This window comes from Panthera onca, chromosome C1, assembly GCF_046562875.1.
Source record: "Panthera onca isolate mPanOnc1 chromosome C1, mPanOnc1 haplotype 2, whole genome shotgun sequence".
Taxonomy (NCBI): domain Eukaryota; kingdom Metazoa; phylum Chordata; class Mammalia; order Carnivora; family Felidae; genus Panthera; species Panthera onca.
The window spans coordinates 204,093,438-204,109,027 of NC_138346.1; the positions used below are offsets into that span (position 1 = coordinate 204,093,438).

Consider the following 15,590-nt stretch of genomic DNA (forward strand, 5'->3'; position numbering starts at 1 on the left):
CATAACCAACTAAGCCACTCAGGTGCCTGGCTAGAAAATCCTTTTGATGGGCCTAGTGCCTGGGCTCAGAGCACCTGAGGCAGTGAGGCCCGTGGAGGCACAGTGAGTGCCCCAGACTCAGAGGCAGGGCCCTGGGCTCCCTCTACCATGGGAACACTGTGCCTGTGCCTCGCCGGGGTCAGGGACGGGGCCTCACAGTGGAGGGTATAGGAGGCTGAGCTGGGAACAGCCGCTAAAGGTTCTCTAACTCAGCTGGCTTTTGACTTTAACTGAGCTTTTAAGAACTTTGGATGCTGTAGCCTCTACCCAGATGTACTTTTTAAAAAAAATTTTTTTAACGTTTATTTTTTTTTGAGACAGAGAGAGACAGAGCATGAACGGGGGAGGGTCAGAGAGAGGGAGACACAGAATCTGAAACAGGCTCCAGGCTCTGAGCTGTCAGCACAGAGCCCGACGCAGGGCTCGAACTCACGGACCACGAAATCATGACCTGAGCCGAAGTTGGCCGCTTAACCGACTGAGCCACCCAGGCGCCCCTCTACCCAGATGTACTTTATGAAAATCTCCTCCCGGGGGGGGGGGGGTGCCTGGGCAAGTGAGCAGTTCAGAAATTCCCCGGGAGACTGATGAGCAGTGGGCAAAAACTGTTGTGGTAAGCTGTGACCTGCCCACTTAAGGTTATTGAACTTATCCAACACCTGCTGTGAGCACAGGCGGGATGGCAGGTTCTGGGGGCATGGAGATGACAAGACAAGAGCCCCGTCTGGAAAGGAGAAGGACTTACACCCATGAAAGAATGACTGACAACCCACAGCATACAGAGATGTGGCTGAGGTCTATGGAGAGAGTCCAGTGACTGAGGTCAGACAGTCCTGGGTTTGAATTCCTGTTGGTTGTGTGACCTCAGGCAAATGACTTAACCTTTCTGAATCTCAGTTTCCCCCTCTGTAAATCATGCGTGATAATAACTATCTTGTGGGGTTCTTTGAGGAGATTACATATAAAGCATCTAGCATATCCCGGGCACATAACAGATACCTAACCTTTGAAGATTCTCTTTTACTAAAAACACAATATCACCTGCACATGGGATAGCTAAGGAGATCAGGAACCACACGGAGAAAATGGGATCATAGCAACAGGGGTGAAGCCATTACTATGAGTGAGTGTTAAAATTGTCTGTGCTGTCCTGGCACCAGGATAAAAAGAGGAATCTCACGTCCCCTGCAGGTGTCCAGGAGGAAAGAGCTGAGCCCAGTTCTGGACAAGGCAGGTTCTCCCCTTAGCTCTGCCCTTTGCTGTCTCCCATCCGTTCGTTTCATCATGAAATGTTTATCGAGAGCCTACCTGCGTCTCAGTCCTAACTGTACATTACAACCTGGGTTGCTTTTAGGTAGATTTCTTTTTTTTTTAATCTTTTGTTTTTAATTTTTTTTTGAGAGAGAGAGGCAGAGCATGAGCAGCGGAGGGGGAGAGAGAGACACACACACACAGAATCCGAAGCAGGCTCCAGGCTCTGAGCTGTTTGTCAGCACAGAGCCTGACGCGGGGCTCGAACCCACGAACCGCGAGACCATGACCTGAGCCGAAGTCGGACGCTCAACCGACTGAGCCACCCAGGCGCCCCTAGGTAGATCTCTTGAAGTCGAGATGAAATTCACCATATGAGCCATTTTAAAGCACTCAGGTGGGGACACCTGGGTGGCTCGGTTGGTTAAGTATCTGACTTCGGCTCAGGTCATGACCTCGAGGTTTGTTGAGTTCAGGCTCTCTGCTGTCAGCACGGAGCCCGCTTCGGATCCTCTCTCGCTCTCTGCTCCTCCCCTACTCGTGCTCTCTCTCTCTATATCAGTGGAATCCTACAACATATGGCCCCGTGTCTGGCTTCTTTCAGCGTAATGTTTGCAAAGTTCTTCTGTGTCATCTGGGTTGCTTTAAAAGTTATGGAAATAGAAACAGACACCAGGCAGTGCTATAAGCATTTCCTATGTATAATTTGTGTAATCCCCATAAGGAAACAAAGGCACAGAGAGGAAATAGCTTAGTAAACAGAATTGCCAAATAACATACAGGATCCCCATGCAATATCTGGGACACACTTATGCTAAAAAGTTATTCACTGATTATCTGAAATTCAAATATAACTGCATGTCCTGTATGTTTGCTGAGTCTGGTAACTCTACTAGCAGTAAGTGGCAAAGCCAGGATTTGGACTTGGCACTTGGGAGTGCTTGACCTCTTACACCACGGGTCATGCCTGACTCTGATTTAACAGTTCTGAAGTGAGGCTCTGGTACCCTTCTTTTGTTTTAGGTTTATTTATTTTGAGAGAGAGAGAGAGAGAGAGACAGAGAGAGAGAGCAGGGGAGGGGCAGAGAGAGAGAGAGAGGGAGAAGAGAATCCCAAGCAGGCTTCTGCTGTCAGCACGGAGCCTGATGCGGGGCTCGAACCTACCAACCGTGAGATCGAGACCTGAGCTGAAATCAGAAGCCGGACGCTTAACGGACTGAGCTGCCCAGATGCCCCTGGTACCCTTATTTTTTAAGTGCTGCAGGAGACTCCCCTGGCCAGCCTGGGGATTTGGGTCACAGGGCCCAGGAGCACAGAGAAGGTGTTCGCTGGGTCAGGATAGCTACCCTGCAGCCCTCCCTATATGCAGGGTGCTGGGCTAGGTGCTGGGATGCCTGACTGCATTCAATCCTGTGAAATAGATGCTGTTCTTATCCCATTTGACAGATGGAGAAATAGAGGCTCTGAGAAACTAAGTCACTTGCTCTGGGTCACACAGCTAAGACTATTGGAAACAGAATTTGGACCTCAGAAGAGTGTGATGTAAAAGCTGGAGTCCTTAACCCCTGCTGCTTTTTCTGCATTCCCATAGGGCCTTGCTAATAGTCACTCATTCACTCATTCATTCTTTCCACAAACGTTTGTTGCTACTCATGTGCCGGGTCCTGTGCTGGGTGCTGTGGATGCAAAGGCAGATGAGCCAGTCCCTGCCCTTTTATAGAGTTTTGAGCCCCCTAGGGAAGTCAGATGTGCGTGGTACATAAGGGCCATGAATGTCCTGATAAACACGTGTAGTGGGCGTAGCTTGGCATAAAGGCAGGAGGGATGCGTTCTGGAAGGGCCGGTTCTGTTGAGGTAGGGAGGTGGTGACCTGTAAGTGGAGTCAGGAAGGACTAAGTGTTTTACTCGATAGAATGGATTGGGGGTGGGGGACTCTCCAGGCGGCTGGAACAGCATGAGCAGAGGCCTGGCGGCTGGGAACAGCCTGGCGTGTTGAGGACAGCGCAGAGCTGGGTAGGACTGGGGTTTACGGGATTAGTGACGGACATCCAGTCGGGCACAGGGAGGGATTCATCCAGGCCAGTAAGGGAACCCAGAAAATGGGAGGCGGGGGACCCTCGCCTCCTCTATCCAGGAGGGCAGGCCAGGCTGTCCGCAGAGTTGGGTGGAATTCAGGGCTTGGAGCCAGGAGCCAGACGGGAATCGAAGGCGGTCGGTCCGGCAGAGTTCTTGATCTCTTAGCTCATCACTGCCGAGCAGTCTCCCGAGGAAAATCCCAGCCAGGAAACTTGGGGTTTTCAGGGGCCTCAGCTTACGTCGAGGGTGCGGCTCCCTTCCTGCAACCCCCCCCTCCCCACTTCCCAACACCCTGCAAGGGGCAGCCAGTGAGGCCTAGCAGCTTCCCTGGCTGGGGAGACATCTGCAGGGGCCCAACTGAGGGGGCCCACGGCTGGTCATGGGCTCCAGCAGCGCAGGAAGGAAGACAGCAAGAGGCCGAGGGACCCTGAAATAATAAATGTCAGAGCTGGCAGGAGCCTTCCGCATCCCGCCCAACCCCTTCATTCCAGACTCCAGACGAGAGTTGAGGAGTCAGCCTGGGAGGAAAGGAGACTGAACAAGGTCACACCAGGGGCAAGGGTAGACCGGGGGCTGGCCCCAGACTTTGCAGCTTAGCCAGTGCAGGAGCGCAGGCAGGCAGGGCTGGGGCCCCTCCACATGGGTGATGCAGGGGGAAGCTGGGAAGAGCCCTGCCCTGCTCTCTGGCACCTCCTTCTGACTCCCCCCCCCCCCCCCCCCCCCCACCGCACCGCCACTGACTCTTGGGCCCTGGGGGGCGGCGGCCTTGCCTATCCAGATGAAAACCATTTGGAGATGTGCTCTTGCTGGTGGCTGAGGTTGGAGTGGCCTCACGAGGTACGATTAACAGGACTCTGAGTCCCAGAGCACTGACCTGGAAGGGGATTTAGCAGCCGTGTCCGCCGGCTGTAAGGTGTACAGATGGGGAGACTGAGGCACAAGAGGAAGAAACTTGCTCAGAGGGGCTAGTGGCAGAGGCAGACCTAAAATTCAGTCCCTCTGCCTTCCCTCAGCACGTTTCTGTATCGCCTCTCAAGATGCCTGGCATCCACCATTAGACAAAATATGGCCACAGTACTCCTTACAGAGAGAACAGGTTCCGCCAGCTGGGACTTCCCTCGTGGTTGGCTGTAGTGTGGGAGAGTGGGAGAAGGTTCTGGAAGCGAAAGGCTCTATGCTTCCTAGAGCTACCTACGTGACCTTGAGCCAGCTGACCAACCTACCCCAGCCTCTGTTGCCTCATCTGTAAAATGGGAAGGATAATAGCTACCTCACAGTGTTGCTGGGAGGGATGCATGAGGTAAAAATAAAGTGCCTGCCCCACAGTGCTCACTCAGTAAGCAGGGGGGTGGTTGGATTCATGTTAATAAGTAGACTCATTCTGGGACCTTGGAATCCAAGGCCTTCCCGTTGTGTGATCTGTTTTGCGCTGGGTCAGGCCGTGTTCCCCATCACCCTGTCGTGCCTGGGGGACGTGCCTGTACCCCTTTCTTGCACTTGGGCACTGGTCTGCAGCCAAGTCCTAGAGCTGATCTTTCTACCGTGAGAATTTACCAAGTCCCTCCTCTCTTGTCCAGAGCCCTGCAGGCGCTCCCCATTACTTGTGGGATAAAACCGAGGGCTTTGGTTAAAAGTTCGGACTCTGGAGGCGCCTGGGTGGCTCATTCGGTTGAGCGTCCGACGCCAGCTCAGGTCATGATCTCGCGGTTTGTGAGTTCGAGCCCCAGGTCGGGCTCTGTGCCGACAGCTCAGAGCCTGGAGCCTGCTTCGGATTCCGTGTCTCCCTCTCTCTCTGCCCCTCCCCGGCTCGCACTGTGTCTCTCTCTCAAAAATGAATAAACGTTAAGAAAAAAAGTTTGGACTCTGGAGCCTGACGCCCTTGGTGTACGTCCAGGTTCCTCTACTCACTAGTTGTGCGAGCCTGGGCAAAAGCCAGAACTTCCCGGGGCCTCACTTTTTCCTCATCCGTAAAACCTCCTGGGTTGTTGAGAGGATTCCGTGAACTGGTACAAGGTATGTCATGTAGTAGATTGTGCAACTCGTGAGCTCGGGGTCGTGAGTTTGAACCCCACGCTGGGGGTAGAGATTACTTAGTAAATAAAGTTAAAAAAACCCAAAGTCTGTCACAACAAGCCTGGCGTCCAGTAGTGATGGGAGCGTCTGCTCAACTCTCACTGCAAGCGTGGCCTCCCAGTGGGTCACTCTGGGCCCTGCTCGGCCCTGGGCCTCACTGCTCACCACACCCCGGCCCTGGTAAGTGCTGCTTCGGAAAGCTCCTGGCCGGTCCCCGAATGTGGGAAGCGTGCCTTCCAGGGACTTTGCCAGGTACCTCCCGTCTGTTAGAATCGTCTTCCCCCCGCCTCTCTTTGTTCCACTGACGTCTCCTTGTTTCCGAGGCCCTGGTGAAGCATCACTCCATCTCAGTGTAGGGTGGCTGTGGCTGCTCCGTTCTTTGTCCCCACACGGACTCCTCTTCTGCTCTGCGTTCGCCAAGCGCCTCTTCAGCTGTTAGCGATCGTGGCGTATCTCCCACACCGGGGACCTCGAGGGCAGGGCCTGAGCTGATGTCCCTTTCTCCCCAGCACCCACACAGGGCTTTGGGTACAGGAAAGCCTTGCAGACCACCCAGGAAGGGCCCAGTGGGGCTCCCCTCCTTTCTCTGGATCTGGTGGTTGGGCAGGTGGATGAGAAAAAGCAAACCATGAGAGCCTGACATGAAGAGGACCGCTCACGTTTGCATGGGCTGTAAACTTCCCCAGTCTTTATGACTCCATTCTCAGTGGGAGGGGACTGGAGCAGCAGTGACTGTCATTCCTGCTTTGCAGGTGGAGAGCCTACTCCCGAAGACGCTGGGGACTTGCTCAGGGTCTCGGAGCGGGTGAGAAATTGGGTCTGGAATAGAACCCAGGCCTCCTCCCTTCACATCATGCGCTTTTTCCACTGTGTGCCCTTTTGTAATCAGGCCATGGAGTGTGGAGGCTGCCTCGAGCCAGAAGGTCAGCCTTTACCCCTTCCTGCCTGCCTCTCAAAGACCCTTCTGCCTGATCCTTGCCCTCCATTGGCCCTGGGCCCCAGGCCCGTGGCCTCCCTCAGGCCAACGTCTCCAAACCCACTCTCGCATCCCATCCCCCTTGTCGAAAGCTATGCCCAGACAGCTGTCCATTGAAAGGGGTCAGTTCTGCGCACCTAGGGTGTCAAAGGCTAGTTTCAGTAACTTAGTGCAGTGGTCCCCTACCTTTCTGAATATAAGAACCGCTTGTCTTTTTTTTTTTTTAATGGTTATGTTTATTTTGAGAGAGAGAGGGAGAGAGAGATAGCGCGTGTGCACGCTCAGGAGAGCACGGGAGGGGCAGAGAAAGATGGAGAGAGAGAATCCCAAGCAGGCTCAGCGCTGTCTGTGCAGAGTCTGATGTGGGGCTTGAACTCACGAACCCTAAGATCATAGACTGAGCCATTCAGGCACCTCGAACCCCTTGTCTTCTTGTATTAACTCAGTACTGTAGAAATCTTCAAACATACCCCAAAGTAGACTCACCCAGTTTCAACAACTATGAATATTTTGCCGATCTTGTTTTTTCATCTACTAGCTCTCACTTTTTCCTGATTATGGAGAATTTAGAATTGTCACGGAGACAGAACACGATGGTGAACGGCCTCCATTTACCTGTGACCCGGTCCTGCCCCGACCTCATCCCCACCTGCTTCCCTGACTCTCAGTTTTGAAGCAAGTGCCAAGCATTTGCTGAAATTCTAAAAAAGTTTAAAAAGCAAAGTAAGGTCCAAGTATTGCCTTTGGTCAGTGTGTGTTTCGAGTCTCTTATGATTTCTCCTCTATCATTTGTGGTTTCGTTTTCTACGATCCCCTTGTTGGAGAAATCGGCGGCTTGTTCTGTAGTTTCACGCACTCTGTGCTCACTGCTGCATTCCCTAGGTGTGGGGTCATGAATGTCTCCATCTGTGTTTCCTGTACATTGGTAGTTGGATGTAGAAATGAGAAGCCCTAAGGCCTTTTCTGGGTTTTTTGGTGGCTTTTGTTTTTTTGCATTTTATCATTTCATAAATACTATAAGTGTAACTTGGCTTGCTCATTAAAACATAGTATTTTCATTTTCACATTTAATATGTAGCACATATAATTTAATCTTCTTTGTGGACATCAAGGCTTAAAGGAGCCAAGATTCTGCCCCCTCACAGGGGGACCCCTTTTTTTAAGACATTTTTTTTATTAAGTTTATTTATTTACTTAGAACAAGCAGAGTAGGGGCAGAGAGAGGGGGAGAGAGAGAATCCCAAGCGGGCTCCACACTGTCAGCGCAGAGCCTGACATGGGGCTCAATCCCACCAGCCGTGAGATCATGACCTGAGCTGAAACCAAGAGTCGGATGCTTAACTGTTGATTTGAGTGATCCCTTTTTAATGTCAAAGTTTCACTGACCTTCCCACAAAGTCATACTTTTAGTATTGCTTGAGAAATTTGGAAAAGGACCGAAAGTTACCATGAATTCAAGAATGCTTTTCTGTTCTGTTATTTTATTTTATTTTATTTTATTTTATTTTATGTTAATGTTTTATTTATTTAGAGAGAGAGAGCAGGGATGGGGCAGAGAGAGAGGGAGAGAGAGAATCCCAAGCAGGCTCTGTGCTGCCAGTGCGGCCCGATGCAGGGCTCCAACTCACCAACTGTGAGATCACGACCTGAGCTGAAATCAAGAGTTGGACCCTTAACCAACTGAGCTGTCCAGCCGACCCTCAAGAATGCTTTTAAAGCTTTTTTGTGTCTTATTGATCATAACAGCTGCATGCAGGTGTGGAATGTGGTCGCGCTAATCTGTGAGACTGTTTTTATTGGTCTAGGGTGCTTCTTGGACGTGTGGCTTCGTAGGGCCCCGGTCGTGACTCTGTGGATGTCACGGGTCTGGGGTCCAGAGACTAGACATGAACAAGGGGGTTAGAGTCTAATGATTTGGGTGCCGGCTTCATTTCTTCTACTTTGTGGCTGTGTGAGCCCAGGCCACTTCCTTCACCTCCCTGAGCTTCACTGACTCTTCAGCCAGATGGGAACAATGCGACAGCTGCCCCTCCCTGAGCTTCACTGACTCTTCAGCCAGATGGGAACAATGCAACAGCTGCCCCGCTGGGAAGCTGGGAATCTTAGAGGATGGATGTCAAACTGCTTTATAAACTGTAAAGCCCCGCGAAAGCGTTGGTTTGTGTGCTTTCCTTAGTTCGTTTGCATTTCTGGTGAGACCCGGGGCAAGAAACTCATCCGAGTCTTTGCTGTGCAGTCTGTAAGATGAGAAGGTAATGTTAGATTATCTCTAATATTCCATGACTTAGTCCTCTGGGGGACAAGGTCATGGCCCAAAGCAAAGATGGAAAATGGTTTTCATCTCCTGTGCTAACTCTAGTCTCATTGTTACCTAAAGAGCAGTCTTAAAACAAAGCAAAACAAACAAACAAAAAGAGCAGTCTTAACAGAATGATAAACTGAATCCAGGTTTTTCAGTGGGAAAAACACTGTGATTGATTAATGGTGCCACAAAAGTGGTGCCTATGTCCCATATTATAATAGTCCAAAGGAGTGAATGTCTAATGGTGAAATTTAACCGGCAGCTCCCAAGGCCTTAGCTTTTGCTGCTCTGCTCCCTTGGCTGAGTCGTCATGGTTACCACAGCTGGCTCTGGGAAATCACAGGAATGAAGAATGGGTCCTATTGATGAATCCTGACCCAGGAGGGGGGCAAGCAGAAGGCCCTTCCAAGCAGGGCAGCTGGGCATGGCCCTAGTGCTGCCATCTGTGGTCTTTTGCCTGCAGAGAACACGGATCAGCGAGCCAGAGCACTGTGTGTGTGTGTGTGTGTGTGTGTGTGTGTGTGTGTGTGTGCGTGCGCGCACGCGCACGGTGGGGGCAGTGGCACTGGGGGAAGTAGGGGCACAAAGGGCAGGGCCACCAGCTGGAATTCAGGCTTTGTCTCGGGCCAGCCAGGCAAGGCTGACCAAAGGACTCTAGTCGGTTTTCCAAGTTTAGTCACGTCCCTGATGGTCTTGGGTCTCGTCTCCCCTGCCTCTGCCCGATGCTTGCCCAGGCTTTGGAGCCATTTCAGAGAAATCTAAATAGCCATCACTACTGATCCCAAATCCAGTGCCCGAGTCATGCTCTGCCACCTGAAGTCCTTGAATACTTCAAGTGGTGGGGAGCTCACCACTTAGTCTTCCTCAGGAACGCCTTCCTCTGTTTGAGCTGAAATTTGTTTCTGTCTCCTTAAATTCCACCTCTCAGTCCTGGGAACCCTCAGGTCCAATTTGAACAAATCTATATTCTCTTCAGTAGGATAGCCCTTGGGATATTTGTAGTTGGAGCACCACCGTCAACCTTATTTTCTTGGCACAGGTCTCTCCCTGCCCCATCCCTGTTTGGGGGATGGTGAGAGGATATGGCAGAGGTTCTTGAGGTGGGGTTCAGATTCAGAGGCAGATCCGGTCTTGATATCAAAGGAACCATGTCCCTTAACCTCTGCGGGGCGGCTTGGTGGTGTGGAAGGAACATGAGCCCTGGATTTGGCCAGGCCTGGTTTTAAATTACAGCTCTACCACCGTTCAGAATTATGGGACCAGAACATACCTGGACTTGTTCCTTCCTCCAGCAGCTTCATCTATAAAATGCCAGTGGTGATGCCGACCTCAAAGGGTGGCTGGGAAGGTGACAAGAAATGTGTATTCAGAACATGTGGCATCTTGTTGTATATGACTGCCCCGTGGCAGAGGCTCCACTGTGGCCCCTCTGCACCTGTCATTCCCACATCTTGTTGAGCAGGATCATGGCAGGGTGGGGAGAAGACCTTTAATTAGCTCAAGGAAGATTGAGAAATTCCAAACCAATTCAGGTTCATTTTGGAATAAGTAACATTATTAGCTATGAAATAATAGGTTCTGAGCACTTTACTTTGTGGATTCATTTCATCTCTCCAACAACCTTATGGAGGAGAAACTATTATCAACCTTATTTCATGAATGGGGACACTGAGGCATGGAGAAGTCACACAGCAGGTGCCTAGTGGAGCTGGAATTCAAAGCTAGATAGTTTGGGGCCAGCCTCATACTTTTAGCAGTGATGATTTATGTGTCTCTGATAGAATCTGATTCCCAAACTTTAGCATGCATCAGATTCACCTGGAGGGCTTGTTAAACCATAAATCGCTGAGCCCCTCCCCTAGATTTCCAGATTCAGCCGAAGAATTTGCATCTCTACCAAGGTCCCAGGTGGTGCTGATGCTGCTGGTTCAGAGACCCCACTTTGAGGATTAAATGGACCCACCTGAATCCAGAGGCTGAGTTTTGTTTTTTCTAGCCTAGCCCAGTCTTCGACACGGAGAAGGAGGGCTGATCTCATACACAGGCAGAAAGCAAACCACAGTAAGGATCGTACTCATATTTTCCAGATGCCTCAGGGCTTGGCACGTGCTGCCATGTCTGCGATCTCATACAAGCCTCACCAGTGACTCTGTGAGTTAAGGAGAGGATGGATTTTCTCCCCGTATGATATCATTTTCCTACTTTAAAGAAGAGGACGTTTGGAGCACTGCTGTTCTAGCATTGCCCAGGGAGATCGTTTTAAGGAGAATGGGGTTAGAATCTCAGCTTGCGACTCATTGTGCTATGGTAGGGTCATTACAGGAGATCTGGAAACCTCTGTGCCTTTCCCCAGATATCTTCCCATCCCCAGGCTGTGATCAGAATTTCCTCCTTAAAACTGTAGTTCTAGGGGTGCCTGAGTGGCCCAGTCGGTTAAGTGTCCAACTCTTGATTTAGGCTTAGGTCATGATCTCAGGAGCAAGAGACTGAGCCCCGTGTCGGGCTCTGTGCTGAGTGTGGAGCACGCTTGGGATACTCTCTCTCTCTCTCTCTCTCTCTCTCTCTCTCTCTCTGCCCCTCCACCCGTTCTCCCTCTCAAAAAAACAAACACAACTGTATTTCTTTAGCTTAAGCCTTTGCCCCATTATATCATAGAGGGTAGTTGTTAATCAGCCGTCGATACCCTAGTATGAGTGGCGTGCAAATATTTTCTTGGGAAAAGGGTGATCAGAACTCTCCCCTCTTTGTGCCCGCTTCAGGCACTTGCGTGGTTATGCGTCTGGGAGCCTCTTGAAGGAAAGGGCCATGCCTGGCTAAAATAGGCACCAGTAGGTGCTTGTCGGAATGAACGAATGAATGAATGAACAGTGTTCCTCTCCTTTCCCATTCTTCCCAGGGCAAGCCTTCCTCCTCCAGCAATCCTACCATTTATATCACGCACTCCCCACAGCATCTCACCGTGCAGTCTTAGTCTCTTTCCTGCCTGTCCCGGGCCCATAGTCAAGCATCACCGAATAAGACTTTCTCTGTTCTTCCTAAGCAGACACGGCTGTCCTTCTCCTGGGCTCCCGAGTGCCTTGTCCACCTTACATTATAGCCATAGTCACACTGCAGGTGTCTGTTTACTTGGCTCTTTGCCCCTTAGATGGTGATGTCCCTGAGAGCTGAGTCTGTCTTTTTTTTTTTTTTTTTTTAATGTTGATTTATTTTTGAGAGAGAGACAGAGCGTGAGAGGTGGAGGGGCAGAGAGAGAAGGAGTCACAGAATCCGGAGCAGGCTCCAGGCTCTGAGCCGTCAGCACGGAGCCCGACACAGGGCTTGAACTCACGGACTGTGAGATCATGACCTGAGCTGAAGTCGGACACCAACTTAACCAACTGACCCACCCAGGCACCCCAAAGTCTGTGTCTTTTACACAGAGTGTGAGCGCAGGCACGCAGTAACTAGTGAGTGAGTGAGTGAATGAATGAATGAATGAATGAATAGCTATGTGAACCTTGGTTGCTAAGAGCAGTAGGGGCAGAAATGGTATCTTGCCAGGAAGCCATTTCCTGAGATATGTCTGACAAGGGCATCAAGTGATAGTTTATTGGTCATTAGGGTGGCTTGCCTACCCGTAGGCAAGTGGGAGCTAGCTTCGGTCACGAATGACAACATACCCTGCATAACGTGGCTAAAATAAGATAGACATTTATTTCTTTTATAAATGTTTACAAATAAGTGGCCCAGGGCTGCTAGGGTGGTTCCTCAATCACCAGGACAAGGCTACTACTTTTTTGCTCACCGTCCATAACAGGTGGCTTCTACGTCGTGGTCCAAGATGGCTGCCTGAGCTCTAGACAACACAAATGCATTCCAGCCAAGAGAAAGTTATGACAGAGGGTACCCCTCCCTCTCTTCCTTTTATCCTTTTCTGTTTTTCCCCCTCTTTGTTTAAAAAAACACTTTATTTTTTAGAGCACTGTTAGCTTCCCAGCAAAATTGAGTGGAAAGTACAGAGTTCCTATATACCTTCTACTCCACAAATAACCTCCCACACTATCACTATCCCACACCAGAGTGGCATATTTGTTATAATCAGTGAGCCTACACTGACACGTCGTTATCACCCCAAATCCATAGTTTATGTTAAGGTTCACTCGCGGTATTGTACATTTTATGAGTTTTGACAAATGCATAGTGACCGTATCCACGAGCAGGCCCATGCAGAATCGTTTCACTGCTCTAAAAGTCCCTTGTGCTCCACCTGTTTATCCCTTCTTCCCCTGGCAACCGCTGATCTTTTGATCGTTTCCACACTTTGGCCTATTCCAGAACGTCCCATAGTTGGAATCACTATGCAATTTTTTCAGATTGGCTTTTTTCACTCAGTAATATATATACATCTTTTAAAACAATTTAGTTTTAAGTCTTCTCTACACCCATCATGGGACTCGAACTCACAACCCTGAGATCCATAGTCACGTGCTCCACCAACTGAGCCAGCCAGAAATATATATTTAAGGTTCTTTTGCGTCCTTTGTGACTTGGGAGCTCCTTTTTCGTGCTAAACAATATGCCATTGTCTGCAAGTTTTAGCAGTTATGGATAAAGCTGCTGTAAACATCCATGTGCAAGTTTTTATGTGGCAATAGACTTTCAGTTCATTTGGGTAAATACCAAGGAGTGCAGTTGCTGGGTTGTATGGTAAGAGTATGTTTAGTTTGGTAACAAACTGCCAAGCTGTCTACCAAAGTGGCTGTAACGTTTTGCCTTCCCACCAGCAGTGAAAGACAGTTCTGTTTCTCCACATCCTCATCAGCATTTGGTGTTGTCATTGTTTTGGGTTTGGGCCATTTTAATAGGTGTGTAGTCCTTCCCTTCCTTTTTTTAATCTATTCGTTTTGAGGGGGCGAGGCGCAGACAGAGGGGGAGAGAGAGAATCATAAGTAGGCTCTGTGCTGTCAGCAGAGAGTCCGATGTGGGACTCGATCCCACAACCCTGGGATCATGACCTGAGCCGAAATCAAGAGTCAGACACTCAACCAACTGAGCCACCCAGGGGCTCCCCCTTCCTTTTAAGAGTACTTTCTGAAAGCTAACAAATGAAATGTCCGTTGTATTACATAGGTCAGCACTTCGTCACATGACCATATTCACCTGCAAGGTAGGCTGGGAAGTGTCGTCTCTCTCGCGAGTGGCCGTCGGAAAAGTCAGGGTTCTTTTTGCTAAAGAAGAAGAGAGAATGGACGCTGGGAGCCAACCAGCAGTCTCTGTAGGGAAGAGAGATCCTCTCAAACCAGCTTAAGCACTTAGGGGAATTTGTTGGATGGATTCGGGGATATTTCATGAAGACCCAAGGACAGGAAGTGTAGAGGAGCCTCTCAGGGTGGGTGTGGGATCGGGAGAGGTGCCAGAAACCAGAGCAGCATTTTTCTAGTGCTTTTCTGTGGCCGCATGGGTCTCGTTTGCTTCTTTTGTACGTCTGCTTTGTTCTTTTCTCTTTGCACACGGTGGGAAAGATGTCCCAGCTTCAGTACTTCAGATCAGTTAGCTAACTTCCCAGAGCCTGATTCCGAATTCCTTGGAGAGAGAAGCTGATTGGGCCAGCTTGGGTCAAGTGTCCACCCTAGTCCAGTCAACTGTGGCTAAAACAAACAAGGTGACAAGGGCCCACCGCTAGAGGGGAGGAGGGCAGCTTTCAGAGAATCTGTGTCGTGGGATGGGGAGACTCTCCGAAAAGTATCACGGACACAGACTTCTCAGGTGCATGTCCCAGGACTTTGCAAAACGTCATTCATTTAGGTAAACAATTATTGGGTATTTTCTGTATGCTAAGCGCGCGGATCTGCCTTCTAGGGAGTTTTCTAAATCTCTTTGGAATTTGTTCATATCTTTAACCTACGCTGTCGTTTGGCGTAAAGTCACAGCTCCTTAAATTAATCGTCTCTTAGCTTTCCCTTTCAAGTCTCGAGGTGGGGATCGAGGGCTTTGGCGAACGCATATTCCCTCACCTAGGTCTTTGGGAACTGTCCTCCCCCTCGTCTTTGTTTCTCCAGGAGAATGTCTTAGTTCTTTAGCTGATTCAAATATGGCCTCCTCTCCCCCCATCTCCCTAAGTCCTTGACTCTTTTCTTCATCCCTGGGATGAAGGGCCTCCATTGGTCCCACACATGATGTTCATACTCAGGATTTCCTCCATTTTCCAGATAGCTAATCAGGAAGCTCAGAGCAAATAGGCAACTTGCTCGAGGTCACACAGCACCTGGGCAGGGGAGCTGAGCTTCAAACCCAGACCCCCCTCCCTCTAGAGGCTCCCTACATGCCAGAGGCTTCGGAGAACACCCCACATTGCCCCTGAGGTCGGCCCTGTGCATGTCCTCCTGTGAATATCACTTAGAATCTTTGGAGATACTATGCCAAATGTGTTTGCTAACCCTGGTCACGTTGAAGGTAACTCTTTGAAAATAAACTCTGATCCCTTTTTTGGTCACGGGACAAAAGAGGTGGGGCTGGTGTCAGGGCGGGGCTGCGGTGTGTGGTTGGGTGTGTGGGTGAACCATGGTACTGGAGCAGCCCCTGGAAACCCAGCTCTGCTCCTGCCCCGCTGTTTGACTTCGGGCAAGGCGCTCCCCTCTCTTGGCCTCAGTTTCCTCATCTGTGGTTCTATCAGCCCTTCTCAGCCCTAACATTCTATAATTTCCAGCTTAACGAAGCATTTCATAAGGGCTCCATGGGGCTGGGGCTTCTGCACCCCAACTGAAAGAGGAGTGTGTCTGGGAGGTTTTGATCTGAGCTGAGCCGAGCACCCCCCTGCCCAAGGCACGCGAGTCCTGCTTCTCACCATCACATCTCCTGGCCTTCCCCACAGTCTGCTGTCTGTTCTGCAACGCA

The 15,590-nt window shown here is 50.2% G+C and overlaps 1 protein-coding gene across 1 annotated transcript in view; it reads left to right on the top strand.

The window, feature by feature from the left end:
- Positions 1-15,590, top strand: part of ASAP3 (ArfGAP with SH3 domain, ankyrin repeat and PH domain 3) — a 48,880-nt gene that overhangs the window by 9,561 nt on the left and 23,729 nt on the right.